The sequence below is a fragment of the Drosophila erecta genome, unplaced genomic scaffold (assembly GCF_003286155.1).
Source record: "Drosophila erecta strain 14021-0224.00,06,07 unplaced genomic scaffold, DereRS2 tig00000055-arrow-pilon, whole genome shotgun sequence".
Taxonomy (NCBI): domain Eukaryota; kingdom Metazoa; phylum Arthropoda; class Insecta; order Diptera; family Drosophilidae; genus Drosophila; species Drosophila erecta.
In genome coordinates, this window is record NW_020825200.1 from 14,536,861 (window position 1) to 14,549,104 (window position 12,244).

A 12,244-nucleotide genomic window follows, 5' to 3' on the forward strand; every position below is an offset into this window, starting at 1 on the left:
GTGGCCACCAAATTGTTGCCTTTGGAGCTACAGTGGACACTCGGACATGCGAATTTATATACGATTCACTATTCGCATGCTCAAAAAGCTGTTCAGCTAAATAGCGAAACTATACATAGTTTTACAGTATTCGAAACTAATGCCAATTGAAGTTAAGTAACATAAACATAGCTAAATATGGTATTTAATATTTTCGGTTAGGTGTACTTAAAGGTCAAACGTTTCAGGATTATAAAATAAGTATCCAAATGTTCTTCTATTTGAATTGGAAACCCCTTTTTTTATATTAAACCCGCAGTAGCTTTTTGCAATTCACCAGTGTCCACTGTGTATTTGTATCTTATAGTATCTGTGTGTCGGCACTTGCATGTTTGTGTGTGCGAGGGAGAAGGGCTCCGAAGGGGGAGTGAGACAGACAGATAAACAGACATCCAGAGGCCAGACGACGACAGCAACAACAGCAAAAGCAACAACGTCGCAGTCTTTTTGGCGCGTGACGTCGAATATTCGAATCGGACGGAACGTCGTTCCATGGCAGATGGCAAATTGCATTATTATGCGAGTGTCTGCAATCTGCAGAGCCACAACAACAGCAACAACGGCAACAACAACAGCAGCATGAGCGAAAGGGAGTAGAAAAACAAAGTGCAACAAAATAGGGAAAAACAACAAACAATTTTTGAGCGCTGCATCATCGGATTCAGAATCGGAATCGGAATAGGAGTCGGAAAGTTTCGGCTGGCATCGGTATCGGTTAGTCGAGCGGATGGGCGATTAGAAATGTGGGAGTGGCTGGACAGGGTGGCGATGGGTCATTCGCAGGGATTACATTCCGTTTTGTTCAAAAATTAATAGAATTTCATAAGCTTTTTCGGTTGCGTCGCTGTCTCTGTCTGTATATCTCGCTCTCTTTCCCATCGTCCTGTCTCTGTCGCTCGCTGCACTGCTCTCCATCTATTGCCCACTCGCTCTGTTTGCCGCCTCGCTCTTTCAAATGTTAATTTGAATTTTTATTAGGTTTTAGGCATGCATTGTTGTTGCTTTTGCCACTGCTTTTCCACTGCTGTTGTCATGCATTTTATTTTCACTTAAAACTGCAATTGTTGGGGGCCTTTGTTGCTGCTTTTGGGGGCCTCAGTCGCAGTTGCAGTCGCAGTCGCAGTCGCTGCCTCTGCTGACGTCGCTGCCGTCATCGTTGAAAGTGCGACTGCGTTAGAAAATTGCATTTGATAATACTAAACACACGGACAGCACACAGTTAAAGTCGCCAACATATAGAAATCGTTTTTCTTTTTTAGGTCGGTGGGTTGGGCCGAAACTAGAAGGTAAAATAGCCCAAACTGCAACTGTCCACTTTGCTACGTTCCGTTACGTCTAACAGTAACGTGCTCCATTACGTTACGAGTCCTGCAGGGAATATTTAGCCAGGTTCTACAGCGATACTACATTAATTGATGGGAAGTGCCATAATGTTACTTAATTAATTAATGTATTAATGTTACTTAAAATTAATCGAAAATCTGAAGAAGACAGCTTAGGTGCACCTTATCGACTGTCCACTGTGACTGCAACTTCAAGCCACGAATGTTTACGTTGGCTTACGTTCTGAATGGGTGTCGTTACGAGTTCTCGAAGAAGAAGTGCAAATATTTTGATGAGAATATTTCTCCAAATCGATGCGATGCAGCTATGCACATATATTCCGCTTAAGTCACATGCTCCTGCAATAATATTTGCGAAGGATTTTTTTGTTTGATGATTTCCATGGCAGGTAGCATTGAGAAAGTGCCACATCATTTTCATTTTCGCTGCACTTTTCGTGCACTTTGTGAGCGATTTACTGATTTTTGTGATTTTATGCCAACTCATGCGGCAATCGCGATACTTTGGGCCAAGGCGCCGCCGTCGGCGAGCTGAATTGGATGGCTTGGCCAGGTCCTTAGAGTCCTTTCTCCACATTCCTTTGTTTCTTGGCCCGCTTCACTTCTTTATTCTCGGGCGGAACTTCAATTACACATTTGCTCACATGCGAAAAAGTGAAAAGTCACTGGCCTGTCATGGGCCAGAAATCCAAATCTCATCTACCGACGGCATTTCTTTTCGGCCCTCTCACCCCCAATTCGCCACCCATCATTGAGTATCTCGGCCTTTGGGCCACTTTGAAATCTCTTTTTTATGCCCTGCTCCTTCACATTTGATTGGAATTGTTGTCGTTTTGGTTGCGGGTCCTTGGCTAATGGCGACTGAGCATTTTATACCCTTTTTCGCAGGCAATAAAAACATTTTCTTTTTGGCCTCAAAATAATGAATAATATGAAGAAAAATACTTGCCGCAGACGCGTTTCTTTTTTTTTTTTTTTCTGTGCTTCTGGTAAACAGAAAACGCATTAAGTGCGCGGTTTCCATTGTTTATAACATTTTTGCCACCCCGCAGAACGAGGCAAAGGGATAATTAAGAATGCTTATTTATCTAGAACGCAGTCACGGCGCCGATTGTCCAGCTCCCTTACATTTTTTTCTGACCGCAGGGGGGCAGAAACCCCATGAAAAGGTCCGTAAAAAGCCAAAAAACTTTTATTTTTTATGATAAATTATATGGGGTGAGGGGCGGCACGGAGCGAAAGGATGCGGAGAAGACGGCGCCAACCAAAGGTCATTCGGAAGCTGGGCGGAAAAAGTGAGAAACGAGGCTAAAGCATGATTCGAGACATAATGAAATAAAACAGAATTTTTAGAAGAACATGACGGCCAAAATGTACTTTTAGTCTGCACTTTTTCGTATAAATACAGCTGAGAAAAAGGGTTGTTACAAAGAATATATTTAAAGAGGTAATGGTTAATAAAATAGAAACGAAAACTATCGAATACGACAGGACAAAGCTTTTCAAGTGTAACAACTTGATACACTCAGTCAAGCAAAAGGACAAAAATATTGATTATTGAATTAGAAAAATGTTTAAACATAATGACTTTTTTGAATTCCTAATCATTCTGTAGGCCCCAAAAACAAAGTCAAAGGTCACCTGTCCTTGGTCACCTAAGTACACATGTACCAACTCGCAAGTGTTCAACCTACAAATGGGTTTCGGCCTATGCCGCAGATTTTCTCCGCTAATTAGCCGGGCCGAAAGTTGGCGAGTTGAAAATTACCCAACACAAAAATCTAAGAAACGGAGCTGGAGAATCGATGCCGGTGGGCAGCAGCAGCAGCAGCAGCAGCGAAGGCAGAAAAAGCAGCAGCGCACACGCAAATCACTTGTTTTTATGTAATTAACTGCCCAGCCCCCCGAAAAGGCCATCGAAGTTTCTTTGCCGGAGGTTAACGGAGATTTGGCCGGGTAATTAACCAAAAACCGATCGCTTCTTGCTGCGGCTAGTCCCAGTTTTTGGCATAATTTCCATGCTCGACGATTTGCGTTTTTGGCTTGTAAATCTCTTTCTGGTCTCGGCTTCTTTTGGCCGTTCAACGACCGATAAAATTGCCTCAACCATCGCGACCAACTCGACCGACTCCATCGATGCCTTTTAGCGGGCTATTGATTATTAATATTTTCTATTTTGCCCTCTCTTTGTGTCTTTTTCTGGTTAGTTGTTCCCAAACCCCTTTTTTTGTTTTACCATTTGCTGTAATTACAGCGACGCGTTAATTGTTCGCCCCCTTGCCCCTTTGTTGCCCAGCATCCCCGGGTTTCCACATCTATTTGTGTTTGTTTTCAACGGGCCGGTGAAAAATAAAAACAACACTCGCCCAGGCGAGGAATCTACACTTACGCGATGGCAGAAGACATTGGATATCGCAGACCCCCGACTCCGAGACCAAATCCAAAAAAATCCGGCCGAGAGCAGCGGTTCATTAGCTGCTATTACCATTATTGGCCATACCACACTGCCACGGCACCATGGCACTACTGCCTCCAAAATGTTGGCAATTACTGCACACGAAAATTCCCCCGAAAACGTTTTCCCAACGCTGCAAGATTCATTTATCAAATCGCAAGAGGACACCCAACTATTCGGGGCTGTCTTCGAGGGTCCGCAGAGCAATCAAGAAAGCGTGTAACACCAAAAAATACATCATTTTCGGAGACTCGCACATTTTGGCTAGTTTGGCCAGCTAGTTTAAAGACAATTCCCAATGCTGACGCCTTTTGTGAGCCCGATTTTTGTAAGCCATTAACTGCGGCTTACGATCACTGAGAGAGATCGCAAACGAAGATCGCGGCCATTAAACATTTGTTAACCTAATTCAATTTATGTAAAACAAAATCAGAGACTGAAACGCATAAGGTAAACTAGTCTTAAAAAAGCGAGAAAGTTCTATTTTTCTGCGATTTTAATGTGATCTGTATAAACAGCTAAGCGATTTGATGCTACAAGATACAATTTATAGATACTAGATACAATTTTACTAATGTATATGTATGTATATAAGGATTAAACTCTCAGAAAAGAAACTTTGGAACTAACCCTATAAACGTAAAAGATGAAATGTGTTGGCCAAAAGAATTTCCTTTTTATAACAGTGCCTATATAAGCAGCTAAAGTTAATACGTTTTCCAAACTTACCGTTTGCACTGTTGATTTCTGTGTTTTCTTTTTGAAAATTCACGATGATTGCTGAATTTGCTGGTGTGAAGCCACAATTGTAAAATTTGAACACTTTTGAAACACTGAGGGTTATTTTCTTTGGGGATTTCCCTTTGTGAATTTGTTTTCCTTAAAGCCGATTTTGAATTTAGTTTGATTTTTCAACACTGCACAACTGCAATTACAATAGGAACAAAATGAATGAGAATCGTTGGCAAAACAGAGAGCATTTTACTGGCTTTTCCGAGAAGCGGAAAACAAACGAACGAAGTACAAGAAAAACGCCACAAGAAGAAGAATAAGAAGAAGACGAAGAAGCCGTCGCGCTGCACTTGCGATTTTTGTTGTTTTTTTTTTTTTTATTTCGTGCGCTCTTTTTCGCAGCGAGTTTCGTGTTCTGGTTTTATTTCTCTGATTCTGATTCTGATTGCGATTGTGAATCTGGTTCTGTGTGAATTTCGTTTTATTAATAAAATGCACAACTTCCGTTATTAATTTTGCAACGACAACAATTGCTGCGTGTGTGTGTGTTTGTGTCTGTGTGTGTTTGTGTATTTGTGACAGCCGCTGACAGGCGAAAAGCAAAAGCAACAAAGTGACAAGCATGAGCGTGTGTCGCCTAGGAAAAGCGGAAAAGCAGACCGAAAAATAATAACAACAAATAGCGGGCGACAGGCGGTGGGCGGTAATCGAACGGTACAATACAACCTGTCCGCTTCTTCACCACCGCCCCACTCCCCCCTTTCTTCAGCGATTTCGCTCCTGTGCACGCGACTCGCGCTATCTCGCTCTTTTGTTGCGGTTTTTTTTCTCCTGGCTGTAGCTGCATTCATTCATAAAAATCAGGTTGTAAAAAAGAACAGCGGCAGCAGAAAAAAACGGCGCTGATTTTATTTATTTATGCCAATTTGCCGACGCGTCGCCGCTGCTGCAGTTCTTGTTGTTTATAGTTTCGCACTGGGAACGGAAGTTTCTTGGATTTATTTTGGAAACTGTTAGCACCAAGTTTATTCGATCCAATTTGGGTTTATATGCATGTACTTTTAATAGTTTTTCTGTTTAGTTTATTTCTATGTTATATGGTAGTTCTTTGTTTTTTTTTGATTATGTTTTGGTTGTGTTTTTTCAGTTGGGGAGTTCTATAGTGGTCCTGATAGTTTACTAAGCCATCGCAACACTGGAAATCACAAATAAGCCAAATTAGCCGCACTTGAACCACGACACTTGCTGCCCGTCTGATTTCTGAAATTGTACTGCGCGTAATAAGAATTCCTGTTTTCGTAAGCGGTAAGTAAAATCCGACGCACTCTTCGTCGGCTCCGCGTTCGAAGTTCGATGTTCGAGGTTCGAAGTTCGAAGTTCGACGTTGGATGCTCGCCGTCGGGCGCGTCGGCGAACATGTTGCATGCAGCGCGTCGGTGGCTTCTCGCTCGTTTTCTTAGCCCCATCCTCCTCCAACTGGCCAACACACTCACACACACACACACGCACACACGCACACACGGGCGCACAAAGGGGCTATTATCTAAGCCATACAATCAGATTGTGTTTACTTTTCCAACCAGGCAAAGTAGCAAGGTGAAGACTGCAGAGAGCCCGAGAAGAAAGAAAGACGGACGGCCGACCAATTGAATTGCAGAATTGCCAGCGCTTTCTTGGCCAAAAGTTTTGGTAAGAAGAGAGCAGCCCGAGTTTTGATTCATTGGGTGTTAAGTGCGATAAAATGTGCGCCCGCCGATAAATTATAGTTTCCATAAATAAAGTCGCAGTTAATCGAAATAACTTATTTCTTAGTTGGAAAAAACGGAGAGCGGATAAAATTAGGAAACTAGCTGTAGCTGTAAACAAATAAATAAAAAATTACCTCTCATCTCCCTTACTTAAATATAATTTAATATTTATGTTTAGTTACAAGTAAAAAGCTGACCAAACAAAAATGATCTAAAAGCGTTATTTAGTCACTGGAATGCACAGTAGTAGAGACACGGATTTTAATAAATCACTTGGCCTAATTTGAAATTGTAATTAAAATGACGCAGCTAAGGAAACACGTTCATTTGTTGCTCAAATATGCAAATTACACAGTTTCTAAACGGATTTCCAAACGGATGCAACCTAGATATTTGTCAAATGTTAGTGTAGTTTAACAATAATGACAATGATACGAAATATGCACTTACTTTGCTTAGATATGCGGGACTCTTTGGTGGAATAATAATTCAAAAAAGGGACAGCTCCATGGAGAACTGGCACCGCACCTTAATCTTGCCCTGCTCCGATTTCTCACAGTAGCCGCCCCTGCAGGAAGTCATTAAGCTGCCTGAGGCTGGAATAAATAAAGTTTTCCTCCCACCTCGGCAGCCAAAGCTACGAGGTGCCACCCCACGGCAGATGCAACTTTATTAAAGTCGACAAAAACAAAATAAATTTACGTGTAAAAACACTCCGAATGGCAGAACATCGAAATTGTCGCAGCACCACCGAACATCCCAACGATCGGATGCAGCGATCTGTGGATGCAGCCGCAGCTTCCAAAAAGGGAGCGCAAGTTGGCGGCATGCGGCAGCTAATGTATCTAATAGATACACGACAGCGCGTCAAGCGCTTCCATTGGAGCGAGGTATGAAATTGGTTGGGCGGAGGAAAGTTCCATGCCGAATGCAATGGCTCTATCTGCTTGCACTATGAGAAAAGCTCTATGAAGTTGTGCCTTCCGAAAGATTTGAAGAAAAGAATTGCCTAGTATTGTTGGTAGCTATTCATAATATATAGCTAATCTATGTGCTCCTGGGATCTCAAAACGTACTTCATAACTCAAAGATTGCAGCACTTTATCTCATGTCCATTTTTCCCCACTGTTCTCAGTGTAAGCAGCAGAATTTCTCATTCTTCGCTCCACTTCGCTCCACCTTAGTTTTATGTTTAGCCCCACCTCCGCCGCATTCTCTTCGCCTCTCGTGCTTCTCTAATTAACATTGGGATTGTAGTACGCTTTTAATTTATATCTTATTGATGCCGGCGACATTTGTATTTATTTTTACCCACAAGCAGCGCCGCCTTGCTCTTCCAGGGGGAGGATGGGTGGTGGTGTGTAGGTACTGTCCAAAATTCACTTCCCAAATCTGTTTCCCCCCGCCCCACCGTATCCCCCCCCTCCTCTAGTTGTGTGTGTACGTGTGGAATGTTATTTTTATCGAGAGTGAGGGAAAAAATTGTGGAAACCTAGAATTTATATGGAATAGGTGTCGCGTCTTGATATTTTGGGTATAATTATTGTTAATATTTGTTGCTGCCTCCGCCCTTGTCAGCCCCCCGCTCGCCCACTTCTCCTCGGCTCGTTTCTTGCCCCTTTGTTGTTGCTATTTTTTATCTATACTCTAATTAAAATATTCGCTTAATATATGTCTGTGCTCGTATACATATATGTATATAAGCGTGTACATATATTTTAATGCCACGATCTGTCTAAATAATTTTGTACGCATTTCAATGGTCGAGCAAAAATTGCTATGAAAAAATGAAACTAATAAGAACAACAACAGTTGAATTCGTGGGTGGGTCAAGTTTATTTTTAATAAAAAAGAATCAGTATTTTCAGGTTGCTTTTAATGGATTCTGTTTATGACATCTGTGTGATTTTGATATTATTTTAGTGGTGCCTCTGTGTTGGTCCATTGCTCATTTTCCGCGTATGTGTTTCAATTTAGTTCGACAATCGAACTTAGATTTTAATAAAATTTGTGGGCAACGCAATGCATTTTGTCAATTACCAAATGAAATAGTTCTTAAACTTTCGATAGCCTCATTTCTGTCAGTGGAAAAGGAAGAAACCAAAGAGTTTCCACCACAAATTTATAAGAACTCTATTTATCGAACGTCTAAGCTAAAAAGTGTGCCTGATCAATACCTACTTATTGTATCTATATACTACATATTTTTCATCTCGGATTCCGCTGCTCTGCCTTCAATGGAGTCATCCAAGTTGGGTGCTCGAGTGCCTAATAGGGGGATATATCAGCCATGGGATGAAGACGCCGATCTGCTGCACACGAGGCAAATGACATTTCATTTATCTTGCAGCTCGTGCAGCAATTCCAAGCGGGTTTTCCTGCAGTTTTCCCCCAGCGGATGAGGGGGTCGGCGGCGCAGGGGGATGAGCAGTTGCGTTGGCGACCAGCATTCGATGTCAGCGATGAGTTATTGACACTCGAAGCTGCGTCCCATAAAGCTCTCAGTTCCGGTGATCTCTGGCTGAGTTATCAATGTGAAAAATAGAAACACGATTATGAAATTATCAAAAGAAATGCGTGTACGTGAAAAATGGGCGGGGGGAGGGAAAACGTCGAGCAACATCTAGGCAACATCTAGGCAACACAAGGTGTGAGTGAGACGGGAATTGAGAGCCATCTGCGGATGGGTGGCGCTTTCGTTTTGCTTGAGTTTACCCCACAGCCGTAGATTGGATGGAATTTGTAGAGCCAGCGGCAGCATAATTAAATTCAACAACTTAAACTAGCACTCTGAAATGGTTTCGATTTATTAAACACCCTGGAAAAAAAGCTCACCTATAAGTAATCGGATTTGCTGAGCCAAAACAAAATTTTTTTAAAAATTATGCACTGAAGAAAACATGCGCTTAGATCCAGAAGTAAATAATAAGATCCTAAGCATCCTTTCCCCATTCAAAATGCTATATTAGTGATACAATTTCTGCTTTCTTTAGATAGATAAACTATCTACTGGGTACCTCCAGCTGTAATTTAGGAGCACTCCGTTCATTTCAGCCCCAGCAATCTTAGCCAGCCTACACACACGCGACCGTCCGTCTCGCTCTGCCACAATGCTGCCCTCCTTTTCTGTCGAACGTGTGTGGACAATAGAAATGATCAAGGTAAATATGACTGTACATATGTACATTCGTTTATTTGTACCGCTCAACTCACCTTGCGGCGCACGAATTAAGACCCAAAAGAGCGAGAGAAAGATCGAGAGAGTGTTTCTTTCGGTTTGCTTTTTTTGAAGATGATACACGAACCATGAATTTAATTATGATAATGAAAAAACAATTTTATGGCCAACGAAAACACGCAAATAAAGGCTTATAAGAGTATTAGTACTGGTATACGTGTGGGTACAACCTAGGTTATTATGTAAACTAAGTTGGAAAGCGTCTGGACAAATGGGTACTTTGCTGTGTATGAGTGAGTATGCGATGGTGTGTGCCTTATATGCATGGAATATAAGTTCGTCGGCCATCGCAGTTTACGGATTAAGTGCCGTTGGCTCTATTACTCGCCTCCAACATCCAAAATGGCGGCGATCGCATTGCGCAAGGTACAGTTGCCTCCGAGCTTAGAGGCCATAATTCAAAAACCGACTTGAATTCGTATTACGCAGTCTCTGAATATGTGGTTTTGAAATTTCGCATTACAGCTGCCGGTTTTAGCCATCCAAAACGAGATGTAAATGCGGATGCTATGTAAATGTACGTTAAGAAATGATCGATACGAATTTGTTGGTTTTACATAGTTTAGGTATCTAACTTATATTTAAAATGTCTGCTGCCTTCGAAATAGTTATTATGATATAGATTAAAATTTCATAAAATGCCACAATCATTGGAATTGGAAATTGGCAAATATGCTTGAAACTACAACTGTATGCATAATTAGCATAAATACGTATTTTAGATGATGAACTAACATTTTTACTTGATACAAACCCTTTTCCATTAACTGCAAACAAATCATTAAGCTGGGCATTAGGCATTTCTTTGCAGCCAAACGTGGAATGAAACCAGACACAAGATGCGAAGTGAAAATTGACTTGGGCTAAGCTAATGCTAATGCTAAGCTACCGTAACACATTAAAATTATCTAGTAATTCCGCCTCGGCTTCAATTAGTGACCTGGCCGGGCAGTCAAGTCCAACGGTTGTACTTCACCCGTCAGCGCCAGAGTTGAATGAACCGGGGCAACACCAACACCAAAACCAAAACCAAATCCAAATCGGAGTTGGTCAGGTCTGCTAATTAGCCAGAAGCGCAGGCAAAACAGAGACCCGAACCCAAAAATGCTAATAATACTGATGCTAAGAGTCAATCAATCATTTTGCATTGCCGAAAACAGTTTCGCAGTGCAAAAAACACTTACACACATCTAACCATCCAGCCATCCAACCATCCGACCATCCAACATCCACCCAATAAGTCATGTTGTGCTGGATGAACCAATTCTACGGAAATTTTCATTGCGATTCGACCACCCATTGCTGACGCTGCAGTTACCAGATTGAGATACAAATACATCTGATAGGTTTCAGAAACAGAACGAAAATTGTTGCATGTATATAGTGTACTAAAGTCATTGAAATAAAAATGCTGAAGATATGCTCTAATTTCTACTTTATTCCTTTTGTTTCCGAATGCCAGAATAAATGGATCATTTTAAAAACATTCCCAGTTTTTGGGTATATCTAAAAATATATCAAAAATTAATAAGGAAAGTGCAACTCAATTGAGTGCCCTATAATTATCCGCAGTGCACGGCACCAGCATGAGAACAATAACTTGGTGCCGCATTAAAATATCTGCAATCATTAAAATTGCGCACGCTGACATTGTTTTGGAAATTGGTCGGCATTGTTTAGAAGCCATACCCGGCATTTCCCCCATTTCCCCCATTTCCCCCACCCAATCCGATGGCTCGGAAAGCTGTGCTGCATTTTCGCCGATGACATCGCTTTTCTTTTGTGATGATCCAACGGATCCAACGAATTATGCCCGTTGAGAACGGGTCTCGAGTGCCCGGCCCGAGGCATCGAATTTGGAACAATAAGCTCGAAACGTTTTGCACACAAAATGCGTCAAGTCCTCGACTGCATCGCCATGCTCTCCTCCAGCTGACAACCCATTCATTGGATGATTCACAGCCGCACAATAAATAAGCTCCACGGCACACATATTAGATGGTAATCCTGGCATCTACTTTACACGGATTTCGGTCATCCTTCATGGTTGGTCATCTCAAGAGCTACCAGCTTACATCCCTGATTAGTTATAATGGATGTTTATTTAAAATAATACTGCATTTTTATGTATTTATAATTGTTTTTATAATTTGTTCAAGCCCAAATAAGTATACCTGTGATTGGTTCGGCAAAGACTTATAATTAAAAGATAGTTTAGTTTCGCTTCATATTTATTCATATCAGCAGAATGCATTTGGTAACCCAATTATTTTACCTTTTTGATGCCTGGCTAATTAAGTTAGTGCAAGGCAGGTGATTTTTCTTTATGAAAAATCCAAGCCCACTTGCACTTTACTCTACCTTGGCTGCAAGCACAAGCTAAACTGGCTAAAATGAATTAAGTAATTAGGCATAGTGCAAGTGAATTTCAGCTGGCTTATCTGCTCCAATCGATTCGCAGTGACATCCCACAAGTGTCAGCTGCAGTTGGCCAGTAAGTATGCATCGCTGGACGGGTGATTTTGTGTGTCCAAGCTCAAAGGAGAGCTGCTGACTGCATCCAATCGAGTGTGTGTGCTCGTGCTGGCTGAGGGCTGACCTAAAAACCCAATTGGAAGGCTAAAGTCAATAGAGAAGGCTTCGGCGATGGGCCGAGGCCGGCTGGAGTTGGAGATACTCGTGCTCGGCC

At 41.8% G+C, this 12,244-nt stretch overlaps 1 protein-coding gene across 4 annotated transcripts in view; it reads right to left on the reverse strand.

The window, feature by feature from the left end:
• The window catches only part of LOC6541196 (protein abrupt), a 46,570-nt gene extending 40,679 nt beyond the window's left edge, over positions 1-5,891 (reverse strand). For 2 of the 4 annotated variants that reach the window (XM_015159428.2, XM_015159427.2), the window contains exons 1-2: positions 5,798-5,891; positions 4,567-4,762 (exon numbers count right to left, since the gene is read on the reverse strand). The gene's annotated coding sequence lies outside the window, so the exon portion shown is untranslated. The remainder of the gene's footprint in view (positions 1-4,566; positions 4,763-5,797) is intronic. The other 2 variants (XR_003407794.1, XM_026979075.1) reach the window with 2 other exon arrangements.
• Positions 5,892-12,244: the final 6,353 nt, after the last annotated feature.